We start from the raw sequence: 14464 nt of genomic DNA on the forward strand, positions 1-14464 counted from the left end.
ACGCTGCTGGGCGGGTAGCTCACTCTCCGTCACGACACCGAAGAATGCGCTGTCTGCGTCGGAGTCTTGAGGTGGTAGGTCCACGGAGGTGCGGGACAAACAGTCGGCGTCGGAGTGTTTCCGGCCAAATTTATAGGCGATTGTAACGTGGAATTCCTGTACGCACAAGCTCCATAGCCCAAGACGGCCATAGGTGTCTTTCAAATTGGCGAGCCAACACAATGCATCGTGGTCTTTCACAAGTTTGAACTGTCTACCATACACGTATGGGCCAAATTTCGAAAAGGCCAATATGATAGGCAGGCACTTTTTCTCGAAGGCAGAGTAGTTTCTCTCCTCCTTCGACAGTAGACGGCTGGCATATGCGATTACCTTTACGCAACCGCTTTGCTTTTGGACGAAGGCGACACCTAGGCCTAGATCACTGGTGTCCTGGCGCATTTCCGTTGCTATCTTTCGGGGTGCTATCTTTCGTCAAGCGTGTGAGTGGCTCTGCAATGCGTGCGAAGTTTGCGACGAAGCGCCGGTAGGATGCGCACAGTCCGAGAAATCTTCGCACGCCCTTTTTGTCTTTCAGTCATGGGAAGTTCGCTATGGCTGAAGTTTTCGCCGGGTCAGACAGAACTTACTCCTCGTGTACGAAGTGACCCAAAATCTTGAGTTCTTCGTACGCAAAGCGGCACTTTTCAGGCTTCAGCATTAATCCCGACAAACGGATGGCCTCTAGTACAGGCTCCAACCTTGCAAGGTGTTCGTCGAAAGTCCGGGTGAATACCACAACGTCGTCGTGGTAAACGAAGCAGGTGTGCCACTTCAGATCAGCTAGCAGTGTCCATGACTCTTTGAAACGTTGCTTGCGCCGTGCTTAGCTCAAACGGCATCATCTTGAAGTCGTATAGGGCGTCGTGGGTTATAAATGCAGTTTGCTCTCGGGCTCTCTCGTCCACTTCGATTTGCCAGTAGCCGGTTTTCAGATCAATCGATGAGAAGTACTTCGCGTGGGAGAGGTGGTAGAGGGCATCGTCGATTCGTGGCAAGGGGTAAACGTCCTTTTTGGTGATTTTGTTCAATCGCGGTTAGTCAACGCAGAACCTCAATGCGCTGTCGTTTTTTTCACGAGTGCGACCGGAGCAGCCCAGGGGCTTTTCGATGGCTGTATACTGTACTTGCTGAGCTTGTCGTCGACGTGTGTCCGGATGGCTTCCCGCTCGTGGTAAGACACGCGGTACGGTGACTGTCGGGTTGGTCGGTCTGCATTTTCAGTTCTAATTCGGTGCTTTGCTAGAGGTTTCTGGCGTAGTTTTGAGGTCGACGAAAAATACTCGCTGTAGCGACATAGACAATGAAATAATTTGTGCCGGTTCTCTTGCGGTAGCGGCGGGTTCACGTCGAAAAGATGCGACAGCTTGAAAGCATCTGCGCGTGTGCGTTCAAATTTGGCGATCGCGAACACTTGACTTGTTTTTTGTGTTTCTTCGAGGAAGGCGACGCCAGCGCCCTTGTTTAAATGCTGTTGCTTCTTGGTGAAATTCGTGACCAAAACTTGGGATTTGATTTGCTTAATATCTCATGCGACGGAGATCACAATCTCTCAAGCGATGGACAATGCCTTATGCGACGGAGACACCGCGGTCGAGAAGCAAACTTTGGTCACTCTGTAGGATAACGTCGATGTCAGGAGCAGCACCCTCACAGTATACGCTGATCATCAAGCTTGCGCGGGGTGGCAGGGTGACGTGATCGTAGGAGATCCCTACAGCAGCACAGAGTTTGGGTTTCGGATGCTGCGTCGTGGAATGATCGGAGGAAAACTTTTCGACTTGGTCTGCAGATCAATTCTTGCGCCGTTGTCTGTCCAAAAGTCAATTCCAGGAATTACGTCGCGGGAGCACTTAGGCAAATTGATGAAGGAAGCAGGGCACGTGGTGCCGTCTGTTGTGATGCGCCTTGTGCACGTTTCACTTGGCGTTGCGAGATGGCCTCCTTGTGTGCGTATTTGCGGACCGTCCCATCTTGTTGCAACTTTCTTCAGCTTTAAAGCGAATGACCCGCTGATTACCGAGTAGTCGGCTCCCGTGTCGATGAGGGCGACTACGTCAAAGCCGTCGATGGACAACTGAATGTCAGACACCGCTTTCCTCGAGTTTCGGGTGCGCCGGGGCATCGTATCTCGGCTTGTGAGTGTGGGCGGTCGGGTGCTATGCGTCATCATTGTCTTCGTCTTCTCAACAGCAGGCTGTGATATCGGGTACGCGTGGCGTCGTGCGGCTGACGCCGTGTTCGGGAGTCAGGTCAGGTTTGGATCTGGTCGTCTGGCTGAGGGAACGTCGTGCATCACGGTCTTTGTTGAATCGCTGCGTCGTTGGAGGGTTTTCGTTTTCCCGCCGTGTTGCAACGTCACCTCCAGAATTTGCTCCTGTTAGTTACCCCCGCATGGGCTGGGTGACCTTCCACGTGCGAAATCAGCATTGCAACACAGGCCTGAGGACTGGTATGGGTAGGGCAAGGGCGAACGGTTGAAACGGGCTGGGCCACGGCTGGTTTCAGTTAGGAAGTCGTCGATCTCACGTGGTCGTTGGCCACGGAAAGGGCTAGGTGCGTCGACGGAAAAACCACGCAGTCCGAGTGTGTTTTATGGGCAGCGACGAGAGATGTAATCGGCCTCTCAGCTGTGGTAGCACTGCGGATGATTATCGGCGGTTGACTATACGTCATTCTTCCTCGGCGTCTGGTTTTGGCCAGCAGGGGGTCGGGCGGGCGACAGTGGACGGTGGTACGGTGGGTGTCTTGACGACGGGTTGGAGCAGGGCGGGGTAGACGAACAGCCGCGGAGTAGGTCATCGATTGGGGCTCGCGGTGTTCTTCGGACCGCGTAGAAGTTCCCAAACCATCTTGAACTTCTTCGGGGATTACGTGGGTCAGGGCGGCAACTTGAGGTTTCAGCGTCACTGGAAAAATTTTCGTAGCTCTTCCCTCACCGCTGCTTGGATTGCCTCGCGTAGTGTATCGGAGCTAATAGCCCCGGCACCGATCGTCTCCGAAGCAAGCGTATTGATGGGGCGGTCGTACTGCCCTGTACGAATGGCCAGCGTCTCCTCCAATACCGCAGTCTCAGACGTGCGTTCGGCCGCCGTTTTAGAGGGGACGCGTACAAGGCAAGCAAAGAGTTCTCATCATCGTCGCATCATAAATATGAGTTTATTTTCTTTCGTCATCTCGGGGTCCACGCGGCGAAATAGTCTCTTTATCTCCTCAACGAAGATCACGACCCTTTCATTGGGGTGTTGCGTCGGCGTTTTCAACAAACCTGCGGCTCGTTCTTTCCGCACTACGGTGGCGAATGCTTTGAGGAACTCGCTTTTAAATAGAGTCCAGTCGGTTAGGGAGATTTCGTGGTTGTGGAACCTCGTTCGGGGTGTATCTTCTAAATATATGAAAACATGGCGGAACGTTCCTTCTTCATCACACCTGTTAAAGACCCAGACGCGCTCCAGTGTTCACCGCGGGATCCGCGGAACGATCGTGGTTCCCTGGGCTGTTGTAGGACAATGGGAGGAGTGGCATGTTGCAATATGCTGTTGGTTTCAGCTGTCTTTCTCTTGGTTCGTGCTGGTAGGAGACCAAACTCGGACGGTAAAACTTGAAGTCGGCGGCTTGCTCGGCTTCGGCTGGCTTGTCGGCTTCCAGAAGGCGTAGGCAGCATAAAGGGTGCGCCCGCCGCACCTCCGCCAGATGTCACGAAGCCAAAGATGACGCTGTTGGCCTAAAAGAAACACAGGTTTGTTGGAGTGAACTTTTTCTGCCCAAATAATTTAAAATGCACAGGCAGTAAAACAGCAGTCAACAAAGGGACGTGCGCCGACTGTGTCGCCGAATCGAATACCGCGGCATCTGCTCAACGCGATTGTTTCTCTAAGCATCGAATTGCCTCCAGAACACTGCAGAATAAAGAAGATTATTATAGGCTGGTACGTTAGTTTGATAAAACTGTCACTATCAAAGGAGGCAACACGTGCGGCTTAAAGACTGGAACGCGCGCTTCAATTGTCCCACGGCTAACACAGGTAAAACTGCCCGGTGAAGCAGGTCGGCAAAAGCATCAAGAGCAAACTAAATCCATGGTTCACCCCAATATTACCATTTAATGAAATCCGCGTCGCGGTTTTTGTTTGTGGATTCGTGAAATCTGTTTCTAGCGGCTTCATTTCTTGCCTTAAGGTTTCCGCCTTGTTAATTCGGAGTGACCTTTACGCAAAAATACACCCGTTTGGCTTGCTTATTCACTCGTGTTATATTATCACACGCCATCTTTAAAGTTTGTGCTTATTCCATAAAATACAAAGGGAAGGTATACGAGGACAGATATTTCTCCAGAACTTCTCAATAAGAAAAGGCCAGAAAGAAATTTAAACACGAAACAACGAAACATACAGTTCGAAAGAATCTTGGATTCTAAATGCTAGTCCTGAAATATTCGTTCTACGAAAACCGTGTTTCGTCCAACTCCGGCAAGTATGTTTCCAAGATAGAGCGACACCTGAAGCTTATGGAGAACGAAGGGACGTGCAAGCCCCAGAAACTTCTTCGTACTGGCAGAAGAAATGTTGTAATATTGTTTTCTTTTTAACGACATGGAAATGACACACTTCGCAAGGTAGTACCCTATAGGAAGAGAAATACAGCAGAGGCTTGTGGTGTTTTGTACTAGCTTCGGTGCCGTTAAGCCTTGGCATATAAAAGCCACACCCTAGCAATATAAAGTGCACAGAAGGAACGCTGTTCCCCCTGCTGTTCCTTCATAAACCTAACCAGTTACCGTTACAGTTCCACCAACTCTTAAGGCAACGGCGGCGTTCCTCCGTTCCTCCCAAAAGGAACTAGTTCCAGGAAGGCTATTCCTTGGAACTCCGTTTCGTACAACACCTCCGAAGCCCAATTATTGTGTCTCCAAAGTGGCTATATAACACGTTCCCTAATAAGCGGTAGTAGACAGGGCCGCCCATACGAAACAACGAGCTTTTTGTAACCGGCGCTCAGACTGTCACCGCGCACTTACACAAAAATCGAAAGATACGTCGGCTTCAATAAAGTGATCTTGTTTGTGCGCTTATGGGGAAGTAATAAAAGAAATTGTTCCTCAGCAATCGCGGATGTTGTTCAAGCCACCACATAAAGTTGGGTATTTGTGATCATGTGGACCTTGGCTTGATCTAGACAGTTAAATGTTTGTCCCTGTAGCTTTGCTTATACGCTACAAAGGTTCAGAAGATCCAAGATTACTCCCTGCGTAGTAAACTACATCTTCTTTCACTGAAATAGTCAATTCTTCCGCTCGCATGTTTTTTTTTTGTGATTGAGCGATTACTGCACGCACACGACAAATAGCAAGCACTGGTGTGAGTCTGCGAGTTGCGTCGAGGCTAACTCCACACGGTAAAATAAACTTTGCATTAAAAATTGTACTTCATTGTTGAATCTGTCGTACCTAAAAAACGCTTTTATTCGTCCCTCATTTCGTTCTCTTCCCTGATGTCGTACACCGTTCATTTGAGAAGACCAATTTTGCTTAGTTTAGAGTTACTCCATAATTCGCTTCATTGATTCACTGCCGGCCATTGCACTGCCTTCTGTGTGATTGATGGGGTTTGCTAAGAGCAGGTACTGCTCACTCCGGATCCCACGGCGCACTGGCTGTTCTGGTCCAACTTATATCTGCGGTATGAAAACCTGGAGCTTCTATTATGTTTTTTGAACACTTTTGCTGCAGTCGTGCGGCGCTCCCAGCCAGGAAGGTTCGTTAACGCTAGTGTACCAAGTTCTGTAATCAGGCAATGCGGCGAGACAATAATTTACGCTCTGAGACGGGCATGTATATTTCGTGCGTGGCTGTGGTTAGCTCGGACAGCGACGACTTACGGCTGGACCGTTACGGATGCTGCAATGGCCATTACTGAAGACCCAGACCTCCGATGTTGCCTTTTCCTCGCCGTCACTACACTCATAATCTGGTTCCACGTAAGATCCACTTAGTAACTGGAACTTTTTTGCAAAAAAGTTCCAGTTATATAATTGGAACCGTGTTCCACATATACTGAAAATTAACTGGAACAGTGCACTACATATTTTTGCGACTAAATTATGTGGATCGGTGTTCCAAATAAAAGTATGCGGATCACTGTTCCAAATAAAAGGGTAGTTTAAGTTACTGGAACATTGATCCATGTAAAATGATTATGGAATTTATCCGGTGCGCCGTTCCAGGTACCTTCAGACCAGCTGTTTATATAAAACGGTGTTCCTATAGGCATTGGGAAGCTGTCCTGGGACTCCACTTTTCCAATATTTCTGCTTTCCTGTCGGTATACACCGAGGTCATATGCCAGGCTGGCGGATGCATTGGTATCAGCAGGAAACCGCAAGCACCATTTTAACACAGCCTTGATATATGACCCGCAGTGATACCAACAATTGGAAAGCAGAAACCACCGCAGCAGTGTGGTCCCTGACAGTTCCCAACAGTTGCCTATCGGAGCACAGTTCTATATAAAAGTTGGTCTGAGGCACCTAGAGCGGCACACCCTCTTTGGCTTCACCCGCAGAATCCTGTGCTGGGTTTCAGCTGCATATAAAAGAAACAATATACTTGCATTAAAATACGCACGAAACAAACTATTATGACTCATACACTGCTTTTCAACATACTATACAACTTTATTGGGTGTTAGTATTCATACATTTCAGGTTTTAATAGCTGTCTATTTTAAATTGCACAGAAAATGACCAACGTACAAGGAATAAATACCATAACGATAACACTAGGCTCCAGGTGGCATTTTCACATATTCACTTTTACTCAAAAACATGGTTAATAAAGACGGTGTAAGGGTCGACTGCTTCATAAATAAATAGACGTGTGCGTCTACCGCGGCACTGACACAGACATTATACAACAGTGAGCATCAAATATGCTGTCTTATCACATAAACCAAGGTAATTCAAAGGCGGAATCACTCATTGCGCTTGCCATACTGTGTTTACGCATAACTGTTTGGGAAAATGCAGTTTGCTATTAAATTGTAGGGAAAGGCCTAAAAACAAGCCATACACGGTTGTATTATCAGAAACCTACAACAGTGCAGTGCAAGAGTTTAGGAAAACAACGCTCGAGCCAAGATTAACGATAAAACATTTTGACACGAGAGGTCACATGCGGCAGTATGCCACAATTAAAACATGATTATTAAAGATAGTAGTTTCCTGACACCAGACGTAAGTGTAACATCAAGCTATTTGTAGGCAAAATAGACTTTATGAGCGTCCTGAAAAGGCCTTTGACTTAAGGCACGTTACTTGACCAAACAATTTGTAGTTGTTCAAAATAATTCATCCCCGAAAATCTCGTGAAAGCCAGCGTGAATATTATATAATTTTGCAAACCAGGTAGCTGGAAGCATGTTACACATAATAAAATTTAACAAGCAGACTAATTATATACGTCATCAATTCAAGCGGGAACAAGTCGGACATCCTTAAGAAGCAAACAAGCCAGCGTTGAATCATACAGGGACCAACCAGTTTTACAAAGCAGACTTGAAAGCATTTTTTCCAGCCTCAACGTTTTACCTTAGGTAAAATTCACAGTTGCGTGCTATAAAAACCCTCCCGTCTTGCTGTCAGTGTAATTGCGACCAAATCCCTGCTTCCGCCAAGCAAGAAATGCAACTTTGTTCAAAGGAGAAGACTTGTTCAAGCCAAATAAGCACATTTTAAATTCTTCTACGGCATGGGTGTCAGCTCACTTACAGTACTAAAATTTATCAATGAAGGCGCAAGCTATCTGCGTAAATAAGCACTGTCACTTTTGCATCAGCAACAGCACTTCTACGAAAAAAAATCTCATGAGCTACACTTGAATAATAGGACGTTACAATGCGGTGCCATGAACTACATTAACACCCACTTATGATTCAAAGACAGCCTGCGCATTGTGCCAATGATGAAAAATAAGGCACGACTTCAGTGTTCAGTTGACATGAAACTTGCATGTGCCAGTAACTTAAACCGCTTCATCTGATTTCACCCCCTTCATGCCTTTCATCTGACCTCCTTCATGCCTTTCAAGAGATACTTTAACCTCTACCAATAATTTAAAATCCCAAGTAGAGCTGAACACTTCAAGTATTTCAACAAAGACTCCAACTTAAATGACACCAGGCCACTGTCAAATTTCTCATGCTTTCCAAGAACTCCCTGCAAAAGTCCCAAGAACTCTTCAAAGGCACACAACCATAAGAACATGATGACACGATGAAAAAGATGACATATGCGGCGAAGAGGATGACCACATCCTGAAGTGACAATGCAGGCGGCGAATCCGTGATGTGTTTCTTGCGGGCAATATTGATGGCGCCAGTCCCTTCTCTCAGAATAACCGGGCCTCGAGAAGACTTACTGCTCACCTCATGTACCTTCAAGGAAACAAGAATATTTTGTTACATGGTTGCTTTAAATGAGTGAGTTGCTTAGGCCCTTTCATAACACAGTAATTTATTTAAAATCAGTGATTTCTTGCGTTTTTTTCTGGGAGTGCTGCTAAAGGTGAAAGTGCGCTAAACAATATCACCACAGACAATCAATGAAATTGCCCTGACTCTGGAAAGTATCCCACCTTGCTGCCTCGGTATCCTGAATATAAGGTTTTTTTATCCTTGAGAGGTTTCGTTTATTAAATAAATCAAATAATAATTACTATAATCACCTTTCGGCATTATATTTTACACAACTTCTCTCTGCAAAAAATGTTCTCTGTACTGTATAATGTGCTCCCTAGAATGCTGTAGTCAGGCTGGCTTAATATAACTTACAGCTAAACGATGTTTCTACCGCAAAGAAATAAATGGCCAGTCATAGGAAATCATAAATATCGCACTGTGGCAGAAATTTTGGGGGGAATTAGTTCCACCTAAAATATTTCCCTCTCGATATGTATTACCTCCATGGTTCGTAGTGGTATGAGGCAGAAGTTGAGCTGACTAATGCTGAACTAGGCTGTTGCACAATTTTCTTATAAATCACAACTATAGCACATTTTCTTGCAGACGACACTTTCTGTGCTCTAAACAATTGCCTTAAAAAATTACCCCTTATTTAACCACCTGTCAAAATCCAATGCAAGCATTACTCATGCTACGGCTGTATTTGGGAGTATTATTGGTGCTACGGGCGTATTAAAAGCGGGAAATTTAAATCGTCAGTTGCCACCGTATTGTTGTAGCAGCAACCACGTTGGGCGTGTCCGTGGTGCTGGCAAATCACAGCAACAACTCTCAAGTTGTAAAAGCTAAATATTTACAAAACTTAAATACAAAATAGTGTTTTTTTTGGCCACTGTTGGAGCATCCGTAATAGGCGGAATGTGAACACAATGGCCAATATTGGCGTTCACGATAACTTGTTAACAGTGAGATTTTATTAGGATGAACAGGCCCAGAAATTGAGTCCCGCAAAAACAAAATGCCAGCTTACCCAACCAAAATTATGACCCGGGTGTTTCTGCCAGGGACGTCTCAAAGTGCACTTCCAGGAAAGTTTTGCTAACGTGTTCCGAAAAGCTCCTACTGTCACCTTGAGCCACAGGCCAAGCTGTCACTGAAAAGAAGTTCAAGTTTCGAACCATTAGTTACAAAGAAACTACCTAAAAACACGCCATGAAAGACCCAAAAATGGCAGTGAGTGCTTACTTGTAGAATGCAATGATTTCATCCCGTGCAAGAGCTTTAATTTGTTGCCTTCTGATGATACACTTCCAAGAAGGCGTCCAAATACAATTAAAATGGCCATATGCATTCCTTGTACAGCTGTTTTAGGTCTATCTTCACCCTATTGCCTAGAAAATAAACAGTACAAAAATATCAGAGAATAAATTTATGCCTTGCTTTACCCAGGGAGCACGAGAAAATATTGAACAATGTCTGATTCATTCCACGAAAGTCGAATGTCTTTTTTACAGCGGAAGCCCTGGTAATCTTTTCTTGCTAAACAATTTGAGATATAAAAATATACCAGTCTATGCGAACTGGTGAATATCTGCACAATATGCACGACTCAAAAGGTACTCTTTTGTGGCTTATGAGCTCCACAGGGCATTCATAATCCGCCGCACTCTCCCCGACGACACTTCAGCATGCCGAAGATGTCTTCAGCCAGTAAATGCCACAGCCATGACTTCGCAGGAGCATGTAAAGAATGGAAATAATTTGTTTTCATTTTTTTTTTGCAGAGAAATAAAAACATTTGTCACAACCTATCAGTGGAGGGCCAAATGTCTCCACAGTCAGCCACAGACTCTTTCTGAACAGGTCATAGAGTATGAATACAGAATGTAGCAATCTGCTTTTGCAGTATAATTTCTACGTTCCAAGGAGAACAAAAATGGATTAATGTTTGGTGCACATCATGATTCAACAACTTTGCACCTGAGCGTTTCGAAAATTATTCCAACTCTCTAGCTGCCACTGACATTGATAGCATAAAATAGCAGGAATGAATTATTTTGAAACTTACTTTGTGACGTTAAAACTTCTAATAGTCCACACGTGAGCTTTATGGGTAATTATTCAGAGGTCTCAGGTTACCACTGACATTGACAGCATAGAAACGGCTCCACACTTTCTGCGTGTTTCCACCTGACTTCCCCTCCACAAAAGGAACGTTTTGTTACTACGCTGCTGCTCAGACAACCACTTTCCCTTGCATTTCACTACACGTCAGGGAGCCAACTAAAGTTGACTAGTGTAAATAGACCATCTGAATTCATCGAAGGCATTGGAAGAAACGGGGAACAACTACACACACAGCACAGATAAACGTAAGCAGTGCTGCCGCCAACGTCTTGAACGCACATCAACATCAGGCGGAATAGCGTGATTAGCACAGTAAATGTATGGCTCTCAGAAGACCAACACAACGCAATTAACACGGAAGTTTGAAAATACCGATAAGGCTAAAGACACACGCTCCGACAAACAAGCCGTGCAGTGTGTGCGCGCGAGACAATAGCGTGCGACTAACTCGAGAAGATTCAGCACTGCTGACAGGTACAGCAACCGTCAATATACAACTAAGCAACACCACACCATAAGGTGACATGCAGACTCGAGAAATGCGCGCACCAGCAACTTTCTAAATAGCACTAGTTAACGTATGCAGTCAAACGTTTCTCGCATCGAACAGGCAGCGGAGCGGCACGTTTATCGGACGCAGTGATGAACAAGTCAATGAACAACAACCGTTACCAGAACATAAATAAGCAGCACTGACCTTTTTTGCGCCTCCCGGCAAAACTTCACTTCGTCGAACAGTAAATACAGCCCGAGGACATGAAGAAATCCGCAGTTTCACGCCACAACCAAACTGGTAACCGTTCCCGCCAGTCTGACCGACAGTTCATTTAGTACATCAGGCGCATAACGCGAGCAATAAAGAACACCGCTATAGAAGGCCACTGGTGGCGCTGCATGCGGACGAACAAGAACTAGCTTGCAAAAAGGTTGAGACGTAGGGGCGCTGCTGTCGTTAAAAGTGTTCACGCAGTCCCGTTTTTCCCTCATCGTCGTTGTACCCGTTGCCGTCCCACTATACCATGCATCAACGCAAGCGGCGCTGCCTTGCGGCTGTCAACGCATGCGCACGGCATGCCGCACTGAAGTGGCGGTCGTTTCGTAATGGTTTCGGCCAACTTTTTCTTCCTCCGTGCCAACCAGCTTCGGGTGGTGCTTCCCTCAGGTGGTGCTTCCCTCTTCAGGTGGTGCTTCCCTCTAGGAGAGTCGAAGCGAAGTAGCGCATCATGACGCTTATGAGCACCGACAGTTGGTGTCTCGATGCCAGCGCCTTTGATGTACGGGGGACGCGCATGAATTGAGGCACACCCCGCTGCGGCGTTGTTGCCATGACCGTTGTGTTTGAAGTTGCTGTTTCTGCGCATCTCATTTTTGGTTTTGTTGTCCAGGAATTAACCGTTTTTTTTTTTTGTTTCTTGCGTGTCGCCATCACTTCCTCTGGATGGGTCTGCCTCGCGAACCCTTCGATCATGAAGGAGGTTCCTTTAACATTCAACTGCTCCTGTGAAGGCACCTTTCACTTCCGTGTTTTATCGATTCTGCGGAAAGAGGGATCAACCACAACTTACTTTTAAATGCCTAACTACGAACAGTATATTCTAATTTCTTTTTAATAAGCGTTTATGTGAGAAAGGAGGATTTTCATAATTTTCCTCGACGTTTTGACAAAAAGCTTGATTTGGGCGATGTTTGAAGCCTTCATTTAGGGCAACATTTGAAAGACTCGGGCCATTAAACGTTCATTCAATCATTATATTTCAGCACCGCTCAAAAACGTTGGTCTGCGGCTATGCACAAACAATAGTCTGCATAGCGAAAGAAAGACGCTTTTAGGTGTGGTGTTGCTGTGGAGGCCGCACCACTTTTCTGGGATACCCACAAAACTTTCGGATGTGCACACTGTCGGTCTATCGTTTGGGTTTCGGGTGTATGGCGCGACTCGATACCGGCTCCTTGGCGTTCAATGAGCATGTCGAAATTGAGAAATTGGATACACCTTGGCTTTATAACGCGAGGATCCCTGGTTTGATTCCGGCCACGGGAAGCGCTTTGTTAAAGCAGAGCTTTAATGTCGTCACTGATGCCATTATACACCAATACGCCCTGCAGGAGAAAGCCAACTTCTTCTGGTGATGATAATGCATTATTGTGAGTTAAGGGAAAGGAAAAATTTACGCATCTCCACGAAGTGAATCATGACGACTGGGCGAAACACTGGGGATCGTTCTTACCGTAAATCACCCGTGGGACTACTTACTGCTGCTAAAACGACTTCCAATCCAATACGAACCAATCAATTTCAATCCACTCTAATCCGATCAAATCCAAATCCAATAACATGCAATTCAATCCAATCCAATCCAATTCAATTCCACCCAATTCAATCCAATGTTCCTCGCGGAAGCGCAGCACGGCTCTCTCTCTCTCTCTCTCTCTCTCTCTCTCTCTCTCTCTCTCTCTCTCTCTCTCTCTCTCTTTTTTATCCTTTTGTGAACCTTTATTTTGTTCTTGCTAACCTTTTGTGAAACTTTTGTTCACAGATATTTAGATTTACACTATGCTGAGCCGTGAGCACGGACGCCGGACGACGGACAAGGCTCGGCCTCAAGCTGCTTCGCCGCTAAAAAATAAAGCCAATGCACTCGATGTGAAAGCTTTCTGAAGTGCAGAACAGTGATTCGCCATAACGGGCTGAAGCGCCGTTATTCGCTCACTGCTGCATTTCAAATTTCCCGCCTTCGCAGGGCTCGCGCGCCCCTGCATGAAACTCCGCAAGCGGGATTCTGTTCTTTTTGCCGTTGCTTTAACTTCGTACGCTGGAGCTGTTTTGCGTCATTTTGAACAAGTAATTTTTTTCGGCGGCTGGAGCCTTTCTACGGCATTTCGAAAGCGCCATTTTTTTCTGCAGCTGGAGCCTTTCTCCGGCATTTCGAAGGCGCCATTCTTTTCTTGCGTGGCTGGAGCCTCACTGCGTCATTTCGAACGTGCCATTTCTTTCTTGCGCGGCCGTGTTTTTCACTTATTATCTTAAAAACCAACCCAACGAGCGTTTCTAACTAAAGGAACGCGGGGGCAGCCGGTTATATGCACAGATTTTTCCTGAAATGTACCTGCAATTTTTTTTGCGCTGAATAACGGGAAGAGGTATGACGAGCGCCAGTAATTCACGAGGTTTGAACAGTTATGACTATTTAAACCGCATCATTTTCGAAGCCTCAGCATCACTTCCTGACCCCGGAACGTAAGGCTCTACTTGGGTTCGTTATCGCGCTGCGCCACCTGATTGCGGCTGTCCCATGTACCGTTTGCGAGCTGAGACGACAAGGTGAGCCCATAAAGTGCTCTGTACTTTAAAAACGCTTCCCGTGGCTGGAATCGAACCTGCTCCTATCGCGTTATAGCCGGCGTCTATCTGATTGCTCTATATAGACACGGTCGAAGCAAATGCTGAGGAGCATGTAGCGATTCGCGCTGTACACCCCAAACCCAAACGTTGGACCTGCCGTGTGCTCACACGCTTGTTTCTGTGGGTAGTAGAAAATAGTGGTTCATGCCTCCAGAGTAGCACATACTCGCAGTGTGCGATTGGCCAACCAAAGAATCCATCACGAGAAAGCTCCGCTTTCGACCATCGTCGTCGTTGGACGGGTGCGAACCCCCACAGTGCAGTGGAGACTTTATTTGAACCATCTTCCCCTACCCTTTTTCTCATGTTCCCCAGCAGGGCCTATTGGCCTCCTCCTATAATAAAGTCATCCATTTCATTCCATTCGATTCTTTCACTTCACCCACGATCATTCATCATCACCGTCAGATAAAATTGGCTTTCCGTGAGGGCGTATTTT

General features: G+C 46.3%; 1 long non-coding RNA gene across 1 annotated transcript; it reads right to left on the reverse strand.

The window, feature by feature from the left end:
• Positions 1-7701: 7701 nt before the first annotated feature.
• LOC144179604 (uncharacterized) lies at positions 7702-11495 on the reverse strand. The gene is made up of 4 exons (XR_013324298.1): positions 11320-11495; positions 9741-9886; positions 9526-9648; positions 7702-8468 (listed from the first exon to the last, which is right to left on the reverse strand). It is a non-coding gene; the product is annotated as an uncharacterized LOC144179604 (long non-coding RNA).
• Between the last annotated feature and the right edge of the window lie 2969 nt (positions 11496-14464).

Source organism: Haemaphysalis longicornis, unplaced genomic scaffold, assembly GCF_048455015.1.
Source record: "Haemaphysalis longicornis isolate Haplotype H1 unplaced genomic scaffold, Haemaphysalis longicornis Haplotype H1 scaffold_4, whole genome shotgun sequence".
In the NCBI taxonomy this organism is placed as follows: Eukaryota; Metazoa; Arthropoda; class Arachnida; order Ixodida; family Ixodidae; genus Haemaphysalis; species Haemaphysalis longicornis.